At 39.7% G+C, this 11709-nt stretch overlaps 1 non-coding gene across 1 annotated transcript; it reads left to right on the top strand.

The window, feature by feature from the left end:
• Positions 1-10606: 10606 nt before the first annotated feature.
• Positions 10607-10715, top strand: LOC132280556 (small nucleolar RNA R71). The gene has a single exon (XR_009471598.1). It is a non-coding gene; the product is annotated as a small nucleolar RNA R71 (small nucleolar RNA).
• The last annotated feature ends 994 nt before the right edge of the window (positions 10716-11709 follow it).

Here is an 11709-nt window from a genome sequence, read left to right as displayed (position 1 = left end):
ACTTGAGGTCCTCGGTAAACAAGCTCATGCTCTCTACCACTATCAATAGGATCTGGATGGAACGCAATAACAGACTTTTTAAGAACAAAAAATCTGCACAGATCATGGTTTTCAGGCAAATCAATGACATGATTCGATCGAAATTGCTTACCATAACAGTCAAAGACTCATTGCTCACAAAACGGCTGAAACTAAACAGAGATCTGCCGTCATTCATTAGGCCACCACCAGAGCCATTGGATCACGCCAATTAGGGTTCTGAATCCTAATTTCTGTTCTCACTGAATAATTGTATCATTTAGACATGTATAGTGTAGGGTTTGCTATTGGCTTATTTAAACTCCAAATGATTTCAACATTTTTTTCATGTGGGACAAGCATTTCCCACATTTTGCATACATATTTAGGCTTATCAAACACATCACTTTGGACCTAATTTCTCATTCACCCAGAAACAAATTTGAAAAAATAAATATACCACATTCATCTCCTTGTGGAGAAGAACACGTTTGTCTATAAATCCGCAAAAAGTTCTTAACAGAATCTACTTCAAATTTCATCGAAAGTATCTGTTTTGTATGTCCCGTTTCCAATACATATGAATCAAGAAATCAAATGATTCGAGTAAAAGGATTTTTTTTTTTTTTTTAAAAAAACATTTCTTTCTACTGAGAAATTTCTTAAAAATTATTCACACACACAAACTCTCACATATATATGGTCATTTGTCAAAGTAGTTTTACTTGGACTTAAAAATCAAGTATCTTGTTATATATGAAGACTATGACTTATAAAAACGATATATATGTGTGTGTGTGTGTGTGTGTGTGTGTGTGTGAGAGAGAGAGAGAGAGGGGGGGGGGGTTATTTGACTAGTATCAAAAAGAAAAGACTATCAAATGCTATTAGATCAAAGAACCTAGATTATGAAGTGAAGCAAAGAAAAATAAAGAAGAAATTCGAAAGGAAATTGCTGACAAAGAAAGAAGAAAAGTTGATCCATCAGAGTGAAAAAAAGGAAAAAGAAAAAAAGAGAAGTATAAAAAAAATGAATATCTGTAGAACTCCCACTTTCAAATATAGTTTATTTTGCTTTTAGAATACAAATTTGAACTATGAATTAATTTTTCCTTGTGCACATAATTGGTATAAATTAATTTTTGAAAGTCAAGAAATGCACAAAACTTTGGATGTATATATATAGATACACACAAAACATTGGATATGTATATATACACAAAACCACTTAACCATGGTTCGTATGATCTTTTCAGAGATTGAGAATTAGAATCTTAAACTTTATTTTTACCATTCAAAATAATTTATTCCTCGTGACACAAACACACTTACAATGGCAATTCTCTATCATCACATGCAAAATTCAAACACCAACCTACTCAATTCTCAAAAATACTAGGTGACCGGGTAGCCTCTTTACAAGGGTCGCGATACCAAGTCAAGCTTGAAAAGTTGTGAATTTAGGAGGTGGCCAAGTTTTACATTTATAGAAAGCCACTACTACCTTTCTCTATATAAAATATAGATAGGGCGAGTAGGGATCGTCCCAAGGGATTAGATGGTGTATCGAATTGTGAAACTATGGTAATTAGGGTTAGTAGGTCGAGTGATCACACAATTGATTGGTTGGTTGATTAAGCTAAATTGAATTCAACTAAATAAAATAATATGAAGTAAACAAGAGAGAGAGAGGTCTTGGGGTGTAGAGGTCACCACCAAGCAATACTTTTCTATACCACTAACAAGTGATCAATTGAGGGTAATGGATGTGTTGCAATATGATAAGGGTGTGTGTGCATTAGGTTGATTCAATTAGCAAGGATGACAAATCAAGCAAGTATTGTCTAAACATCATGTGAAGAGCACAATATATCTAAACAATAGAGCATATATTGTCTAGACAACATGGGGATAGCACAATAGATCAAAACAAGTCATTAATCCTTCATTAAGCTCACAATCCACATACAACACAATATTAGAGGAACATGCCATTTGGGCTCACAAGCATGGAACATCAAACATCAAGAGTAGATTGTCCTCCCATCTAACATTACACTACCACTACACTAAATCTACACTACTAGCATGAAAATAAAGCTATCTAGACTAGGGGAGAGGCACAAACCATCAAGAATAGGCATAAACCATCAAATGAACCAAAATAGCATTCATTAAGCATATCATCTTGATAATCTCTAGATCTATAGCATCAATACACATAGACATGCATCAAAAACACTAAATCTAGAGATAAGCACATGAATATCCTACTCTAGCATACATAGACATATGGATAGAATAGAATAGTCAATTGGAAGCATTAAACCATACAAACCATGAAATAATCAAGATTTATATATATATGAATATCAAGATGTATCATACAACACTAATCCCTCAATAATACATAAGATTAGAGTATAGAAAGCATGCTTGGGGCTAACTCTAGCCCCAAGAGGATGTCTAGCTACTCATGATGATGAAGCTCCAACCCTCAAGGGCTAAATCCATGGTAAAAATCTGCTCCTTGATGATGAAGGTCTCCTCCAAAGGTTGCTCTAGCTTCCTCCCTTCTTCCTCTCCAAGAATAGCCTCCAAGATGATTTTTAATGTGTGACAAGAGACTCCCTCAAAAAGTGTATCATATTCCTTATATAGGTAGGTCAAATACACCCCATGATGAGCTGCGGTCGTGTAAGGCATATTCTCCAATGATTGGATGAAGGACGGAATAAATGAGCTGGACTTTAACTTTTTCTCGCTGGAGGAAGTTCGATCGATCGAACCTTAACTTGGATCGATCGAAGTGGTCTGACTCCTCCGGATAATGACAAGGCTGGGATATTTTCAAGATATTTATGGGGAAAAAGACAAAAGTGGTTGGTAGGCGTACAGGTGTGGATAAGATCAATCATTTGAATAGGACAAAATAGGGTTCGATCGATCGAAGGTGATGTTAGATCGATCAAACTTGGAATTTCAGCAAAGGCCAAGGTTGGATCTATCGAGAAGTACTGTGATCGATCATAGATGTTCGATCGATCGAACTCTAAGTTGGATCGATCGAACTTTTCAGCTGCACAACTTGATTCATTTTTGCTCCTTTCTTTCTCCACTTTGCTCCCTCCTTTGGTTTATCTCAGGATTGCTTCAATTAAGCTCTTATTTGGCTGAGTTAGCTCAATTTTGGGATTAGTGCCTGAAAATATAAATAACACGTAAAAAGTCTAAAACGGCAAAGTAAGATAGATAAAGGTACTAGAATGCTTAAGCTTAACGGGTTTAAATACGCACTTTTCAGTGCTCATCACACCCCCAAACTTAAATATTGCTAGTCCTTATCAATGAACTAAGAAGTAAAGGAATGAAATAAATAACTATACAAGTATAAACTGGAAAAGCAAGTAAAATGATAACACCATTTTCGTAGGGAACACGGTTGCATTTAGCATATGCAACAAGCCTTTTAAACCCCTAGGTTACCCCTAGTGGACGAGTAAAGTCTCGTGAGGGTTTCCAGAAATGGTACCCACAAACATTAAGCTCATTCTTTCAAAAGAGGCACCAATATTGCAAACAAGCATTGGGAGAAAACTACCTCAAGTATGCAATTTTTCAACCGTTTCTAAGCAATCTCCCAAAATTTCAATATCAAGCAAGCAAGTATGGTCCTCCACATATCAAGAAAATGATCATGAAAATCGAAACAAGTCTAGAATCCATGTGAGAGGTCCGGCATCAAGTGTCTTGCTATCTTAGCCAACTAGAGAAGTAATCGCATCCTTACCCTCAACTAGCACACAAATCTAGTACCGATCATCAAGATAAGAGAGTGGACCTTTTATTAAAGCTTTATTGTTCTAGGTGCGCTTATTCTTTTCACTCTTTTTTTTTTATTTTTTTTTATTGAGGATCAAAGATGGAAATATTGTGCAATGTGTTGATCTCTTAAGCTTTCTAGAAGATTCATGTAGCGAGCTTTAGTTCAATGACTCCCAAACCAGATGGCTTTAGGGCATTAGGTGTTAAGATACCCCAACGGACTTATAAACTCAAATCAACTAGGCTACAAATCAAGACTTAAACCATCTAATCATTTCCCACTTCTTGCCTTTTGGGAGAAGTCCTCACTTTTATTGCTTTTGCAACTCTCTTTTTTTTTTTTTTTTTTTCAATTATTAACCTAGAGTTTGGGCCCTCCACCTTTCGGCGTGAGAAGTTCACTGCTTAATGAGGCAAGAATCCTGGCTACTCAATGAAAAGGGGTTGTTATCCACCTTTATCAAGAATGAAAGCTTTCAATGCACTACTAGCCCAATTGGGATATAAGCAATTCAATAATCAACAAAGCATGTACCCCATAATTGAATGCTAGCGTACGCCGGTGCTAGTGTAGAATCCTAGAATGAATCTCAAAACAATCACAGAATCAAGATGATGTGGACCACAAGTGCAAGCATGATATTAATTTTTTTTTTTTTTTTTTTGAAACATTTACTCCTAAATGGCATTCAAAAGGCATACAAGGAGTATTGGACTCTCAAGTCAAGCAATTTTTAAATTTTAAGCAATATAGTCCTCAAAAGATCAAAATCATAGCTAGAAATGGACCAAGTATAGAAATATCCCTTAAATACACAAGACATGCTCAAAATTTGAATTTTAAAGCAACACTGAAACATACACCAATACCCCCAAACTTAAACTGCACATTGTCCTCAATGTGTGAAGAGAACAGAGAATAAAGGAAAGAGTATACCAGTGCTGTAGACATGAATGATCGGGATAGAAGTATCCAAAGTGGGTGGCACGGCCCCCCCAAACTTGGGATAAACTGTGGTCCTGAAAAGTTTGCACTCGTATAAACTCATTAGATAACAAAGTAGGATAATCAATGCATAGTGGACATGCAAGTGTAAAATGGGATAAATAGACAATAGAGATAGAGGTGTAAGAGTGGTCCTGAAAAATTGGGCAGCACTCTCTCACTGAAGTCACTGTGGTGTACCTGATGGAGTCAAACACACAAATATGAGATACTAAGAGACATCCATAATCAAAAAGCAATATATAGAGAATATAAAGTGCAGGTACATCAATAAAATAATAAAGCCGACAGACTGGCCGTAAAGTATAATACAGTAACAGTGACAGTATAATACAGATCCAGAATAAAAGAAATGAAAGCATAGAACAACTGGAAGTGGAGTCTCAGGAGACCTGATCGTGAAGATCTGCAGTGGTTGGAGGTGCGGGTGCAGGTGCAGGGAGTCGGCTGGAGAGATCGGCAAAGCAAGCCATGACATCCGCCCTGAAAGAGGTGAACTCAGCTCGGTGGGCAATGATGTCGGCTCGCACGGCTGCTACGTCCTCCTCCAATGTTTGCAAGCGTGCTCCGAATCCGGGAGTGGGAACTGGAGACTCAAGCATAGATGCCTCTGAAGAAGACTCCCGAACTCGCTCCTGAGCAGCGGCTCTATCACTGGTATCATCGGCATCAGCATCATCTGCAGCATCGGCATACTCCTCCACAGGTCGCTCCAGGTCAATGTTCGTGCGATCGGCAGCCGGACCGACTGGTGCGTGGTCCGCTGCGATATCTGCTGCTGCTGGAGGTGCCGGCTGTGCCTGGGCTGCCTCCTCCTCCTCTAGTTCAGCTGCTTCCTCTACAGCTGGCTCCTGAAGACTCCGAATAAGAGCATTGTAGCTCTTCTTCCAGTCGCTCCTCCCATAGAAACTGGACCGTGCAAGGGGCTCCTCATCTGGGGGAACTCTGTAGCGCTGGTCAAGAAAGATCTGCATGATGAGGTGTCCGAAGGGCAGGACCTTGGACCGCTTAGGGTCCTCCCTGGAAATGAAAGAATCATACAGCAACCTCATCACACTCCAGATGAGAACTGGGATAGATACCCAGTAGCCCGTGTAAAAAGCGTAAAGAGCTGTCAAGTAGTCATAACGCCTTTAGATCTTGTGGCCCGCCATGTAAATGTTCTGGAAGAGAACTGTGTCGATGAACCAGAGGTCGTCAGGCAAGAAGGTCCTGGTGGCAAATGTTTGACCACCGGCATGATGGCCTGTCAAGGAGACAGCCATGTCAGAAAATGAAGGCCTATGCAGCCTCGGGTATGTCTCTGTAAGCTCAGGTGGACACCGGTGTGGGCACTGGCAAGCACGGGCCAGAGTGTCAACTGTGATGACAATCTCGTGGCCGTCCACTGTAGTGATCATCTCCGCCGTAGATCGTGGCGAGGGCCGGAGATGCTGAAAGAATAGCCGCACCAGTCGCGGGTATACAAGGCCGGTGACTGGGGCAAGGATGGCTGAGAAGCCCCGCTGCATGATATCCTAATAGCCAGACCGGGTCAAGATAGACTCGGAGAAGTACTCAGTATCGAAGTACGACTCCTGAGCCACGGTCATGGCTGTATATCTCGGCAGCAACTGGTCACGGCGCTGAGCCGGTAGAAGTGGCTGCGGTGATGGCATGGCGGCTGCATCTGCCTGATGGCGCGCAGGAGAATGTGATGGTGTGAAGGCTGGAGGAGCCTGGGATATAGATGGCACGTGGTCAGCTCCCTCCTCAGCCTCGTGGGATGGGGACTGAGGGAGAGTAGCCTGTGCGGGCTCCTCCTGAGCATGAGATGGCTCTGCAACCATCTCTATCCTGGGCCGTATATGTCTGCGGGGTCGCTGTGGCCCCGAAGATCGCCTGGCTACTGTCTTGAACCGCGGAGGCATGATCTGTAAAAAGACAAGAAAATTTCAATATATAAGTCAATGCCAGATATACAAGAATTTAAATGCATAATAGAAACATGTATGTCAAATAAGATAGACAAAATATGGATGACATGAATCTATGATAATGATGAAATATGAGTCATGCTAAGCAATGTAGGTATGAAATGCATCTAATGTGGAATATCACAGGCATTGTGCATATAAAGATAGCATGAAGAAGACACAAGATGAATGGAGTGTGTATGTGTGATCCTTGAAAGTTCGATCGATCACAGAAAATTTTAGATCGATCGAAGTGAAAAATGTTCAAAAGTTGGATCGATCGAAGTGAATTGGATCAATCCAACACTTGGATCGATCGAAGCATGAAAGTGCACAAGATTGGATCGATCAAAGGTAGTGAAATGAAGTTCACTACTTCGATCGATCGAAGCACAAGTTCGATTGATCGAACTGTGCGAATGCCGAATTTGAAAAGTCGCGGATCTGTGAGATCTAGAGTACGGGGCCCACACAAACGTGTTTGTGGGCCCATCTACACACCATTCATACAATCAACAACACCCAAACACTCCCCAACTTCAAATCAAATCAAAAATCCCCATTTTGGTTCGGCCGAATGCATATGTATATGTATTTCATGTAACAGGAAATTCAAGCTTCAATAATGAACGATTTACACATTTATAACATGATTCAACATAGAAAATCAAGAGACCTTAAAATCAAGAGATGGGATCGTGGCTTACCTCCAAATGATGAGAGAAATTAAGCTAGAGAGAGAGATGTGAAATCCAAGTGAAAATGGAGAATCAATGGTTGCTACGGCATTTTAAAATCCTCACATAGTTCGATCGATCGAATCCGAACTTGGATCGATCAAACTATTTGCTTTCCCAACTATTTATTTTATTATTATTATTTTTTTATTTTTTTTTTAATTTTGAAAAATCAAAGGAAATTAAATTAATGAGATGCAAATTTCGATCGATCGAAGAGGATAAAGAATGTACAAGTTTAAGGGCTCAAGAGTTGACACGTGTTGGCACCTTGGATCGATCGAACTTGGAATTCGATCGATCGAACATGAAAAATTTTGAAAAGTCCCGAGAACATACATTTTTGAAAAATGGATGAGGCCTGAAAATTTTTCTAAGTGTTGGGACTCATGATCGATCGAACCACATGTTGGATCGATCGAAAGGTAGTTCGATCGATCGAAATGTTTTACGATCGATCGAACTTTTGAAAATTTGGAGATCCCGAGAGCATGCATTTTGGAATTTGGATGCAGGTCCAAAATTTTTCTAAGTGTTGCGTGCAAAATGAGAGCTGGATCGATCGAGTCCATAGTTGGATCGATCGAAACAATGTTCGATCGATCGAACCAAAACTTGGATTGATCGAAATTATGCCTAAATGCTCAAAATGACTTGAATGCTCATGCAATCCCTTACTCAGTTCCTTCCAATGTATATGAACCACAAAAATAGTATCTAGACTTCGCAAGAATCAAAATGCAAGATAGAAATGAGGGAGGAATAGGGTTTTGACATCCTATGAGTTTCGGTGCTAGTCTTTAACGTCTCTAGCAAGACCTAAGGTTCTTTTAACCCGGATCAAAGATCTTGCAATGCATCCCCTCCTTTTTGGGATGAGAGATGTTTCGAGTCACTCCCAACAAATGGTTCTTGGAAGAACTTGTTGGGGTAAACTCAAAAGACGTCTTGAGTTCCTTGTCAAAACTTTCCTTGGGCTTCCACGCCCTTTCACAACAAGAGTTCGAAATCACTTTTCTTGCATGCAATGCTGAAGATGAAGATGAAGGCTTTGAAACATTGTTCATACACAAAAGCTCATTCCTTTCACAAGCAAGATCATGATATTCCTCTACCACATTAACCTCTTCCTCATATTTGTCAAATGGATTGGGTGTGGGGTTAAAGATGTTCAACTTCACTCTCATGTGCCCAAAAGAAATCTTCATTATCCCCATCCTATAATTTATGTTGGCATTTGAGGTTGCCAAGAAAGGACGGCCAAAGATAACCGGAATTTGGTTCTTTGGATTGGGCACCGGTTCCGTGTCAATGACGACAAAGTCAACCTGGAAGAAGAACTTATCAATCTTAATCAACACATCCTCAATTATCCCCCTAGGCTTCTTAATGGATCGGTCGGCAAGTTGTAAAACCACCGACGTCAGTTTCAATTCACTTAGGCCCAATTTGACATAAACCGAATAGGGAAGAAGGTTAACACTAGCCCCTAAGTCAAAAAGTGCCCGGTTGATGACATGTTCACCAATGATATAAGATGTTGTAGGTGCACCGGGGTCCTTAAACTTTGGCAAAGTGTTGTGTTGTAGAATGGAACTCACTTGTTCGGTTAAGACCACTTTCTTTGATGTTTGGCTCTTATTCTTCCGCTTTTGGGTGCATAAGTCCTTCAAGAATTTGGCATAAGCCGGAATTTGCTTAATTGCATCCAAAAGTGGAAGATTGACTTTGACTTGCCTAAACATATCCATTATCTCATTGTTCTTGGTCTTTTGCCTTTCTTTTGAAATGGACCATTTCAAGGCCTCCAGAAATGGAGCTTTTTCAAAAACTCTTTCAGCATTTTCTTTCAAAGAATTCTCAACATTGGATTTCAAATCACTTTTCAAAGAAGAATCATGAATAACATTTTTCAAAGAACTTTTCTCAAACACATTTTTCAACACTGTTTTCAATTAATCTCTTTGGAAATCATCTTTCAACTCACAATTTGAGGGCTTCTCATTCTCAAGATCATGCACATGCAATGAAGGAGGAATAGTGTGTGGAACGGGACGGGTGACAACTTGAGGTTGTACCGGTTCACTCTCTTCATTAGGCATTCTAACTTGATTGTCTACTACCCTACCACTTCTCAAGGTTGTTACCGCATTGACATGCTCAACATTATGCCCTTCCAATGAGGGTTTGGTTTCTACAACACATTGTTGTTTGATTGGGGCATTCATGTGCATCTTTCCCTTCTCTCTAGCATTAAGTGTTTCAGCTATTTGCCCTACTTGGGTTTCTAACTTGGCAATTGATTGAGAATGAGAATGCAACAATTGAGTATTTGCTTCTAAAGTGCCCAAAGCATTTAAAACCTTTTCCTCAAAAGCAGAACCTCTAGAATTTCCTTGAGAATATGATTGGTTAGGAAAATGAGAACTAGCAAATTGATTTCCTTGTGAGTTATATGGTCTTGAACCTTGGGATCCTTGGTTTTGAATGGAAGTGGAATGTATTTCCCTTGAAAACTGCCTTGGGAAGAGTTTGAGCCCTCCCGTTGGTTTTTCCAAGAAAAATTAGGATGATTCCTCCAACCGGGATTGTAATGGTTACCATAAGGATTGTTCCCTTGGTTCACAAATGTTGCATTAACTTGCTCAATGGGTTCATTTTGAATTTGTCCATGAGGACAATTAGAAGTAGAATAAAGAACACTAGAACAAGTCATACATGATTCATTTTGAGCTCTAGGAGAATGGTTAGGAAAGGAAGACACTTGATTCGCCAAGTTTTGATTAATCAATTGATCAAACTTTTGAGATAAAGACTTCATCTCGGCGATTATATTATTTGAGTGGTCAACTTGATGCAAGCCAACACTCTTCCTACCTTAAGAATTTCTACCATTCCTAGATGACAATGTTCTATGCAAAGAGTTTTCACTCATGCTCTCATAAAGACGCCACACGTCTTCCTCTTGCCGGTCTATATAAGAACCTCCCATTGAAACATCAACCATGCCTTTATAATTGTCCGATAAGCTTTCAAAGAATAATTGGACCAATTGCCATTTAGGCATGTCATGGTGAGGACACTTCTTAAGCAATTCATTGAAGCGTTCCCATGCCTCGTGGAAAGTTTCTCCCTCCCCATGTGTGAATTCTCTAATGGCGGTTCTCATAGCATTGGTCTTAGAAACCGGATAGTACTTTTTCAAAAATTCTTGTCGCATTTCTGCCCAAGAAGTTATAGAAAAAGGCCTAAGGTTGTTAAACCAATACTTCGCCTTATCTTTAAGGGTGAATGGAAAAAGTTTCAGCCTTAAAACTTCTTCCGGCATGTCCGTGTATCGAACGGTAGAACAAACTTCAAGAAACTCATCCAAATGCTTGTAAGGTTCTTCACTAGGAAGTCAATGAAAGTTAGGTAGCATTTGGATAGTTTGTGCTTTAATCTCATAATGGTGTGCTCTAAATGATGGCAATTGAATGCATGTGGGTGCATTATACTCATTAGGCACATAGTGATCTCTCAATGCGAGTGGTGGATTAGCAATTTGAGGTGCAACATGGACACCTTGGTTATATTGAGCTTGATTAATGATGGGGGGTTGTGGTGCATACATTGGCATTGGAATTCCCATTGGAATTTGGCCTTGTTGTTGAGGAGGTTGATGAATGTATGGCCTAGGCATGCCTAATGGAACTTGCATATTATCATTTTTCACATTAGGATGAAGGATGCCTTGTTGGTCTATATGACCAAGGTCTTCAACATGATCATTATTGAGAGCGTCCATTGGTAGATTGGTTCTATCTGAACTTCCTCTTCCCCTTGGATTCCTAATAGTGGATTCTAAATGCAAATCAAGAGGGACAAGAGTAGGTCTCAATGAACGACGACCATGCATGCACAATGCAACACGAATAAGCAACTTTCTCAACAATGCAATTAAACTTCACAACCACAATTTTTAAATGCAATGTATGTCAAATAAATGCCTCCACGTGGGCCCTCGATTTATCTAATGATGCTATGCAATGCCTCCACGTGGGCCCCCGATTTAACTAAGGAGATTGAGTAAGAAGGTCTCACAATAGTCCTTTAGCACTTCAACTCCAAAATTAAAAACTTAGCTTAGCAATTTTACTTAACAATTTTTCATTTTAAGCATTTTTCC

This window comes from Cornus florida, unplaced genomic scaffold (assembly GCF_030987335.1).
Source record: "Cornus florida cultivar Cherokee Brave unplaced genomic scaffold, ASM3098733v1 CherokeeBrave_3.0.0_Hap2_Chr10, whole genome shotgun sequence".
In the NCBI taxonomy this organism is placed as follows: Eukaryota; Viridiplantae; Streptophyta; class Magnoliopsida; order Cornales; family Cornaceae; genus Cornus; species Cornus florida.
Note: the sequence above shows the minus strand (reverse complement) of the source record. Positions and strands in the feature narration are given on the sequence as shown.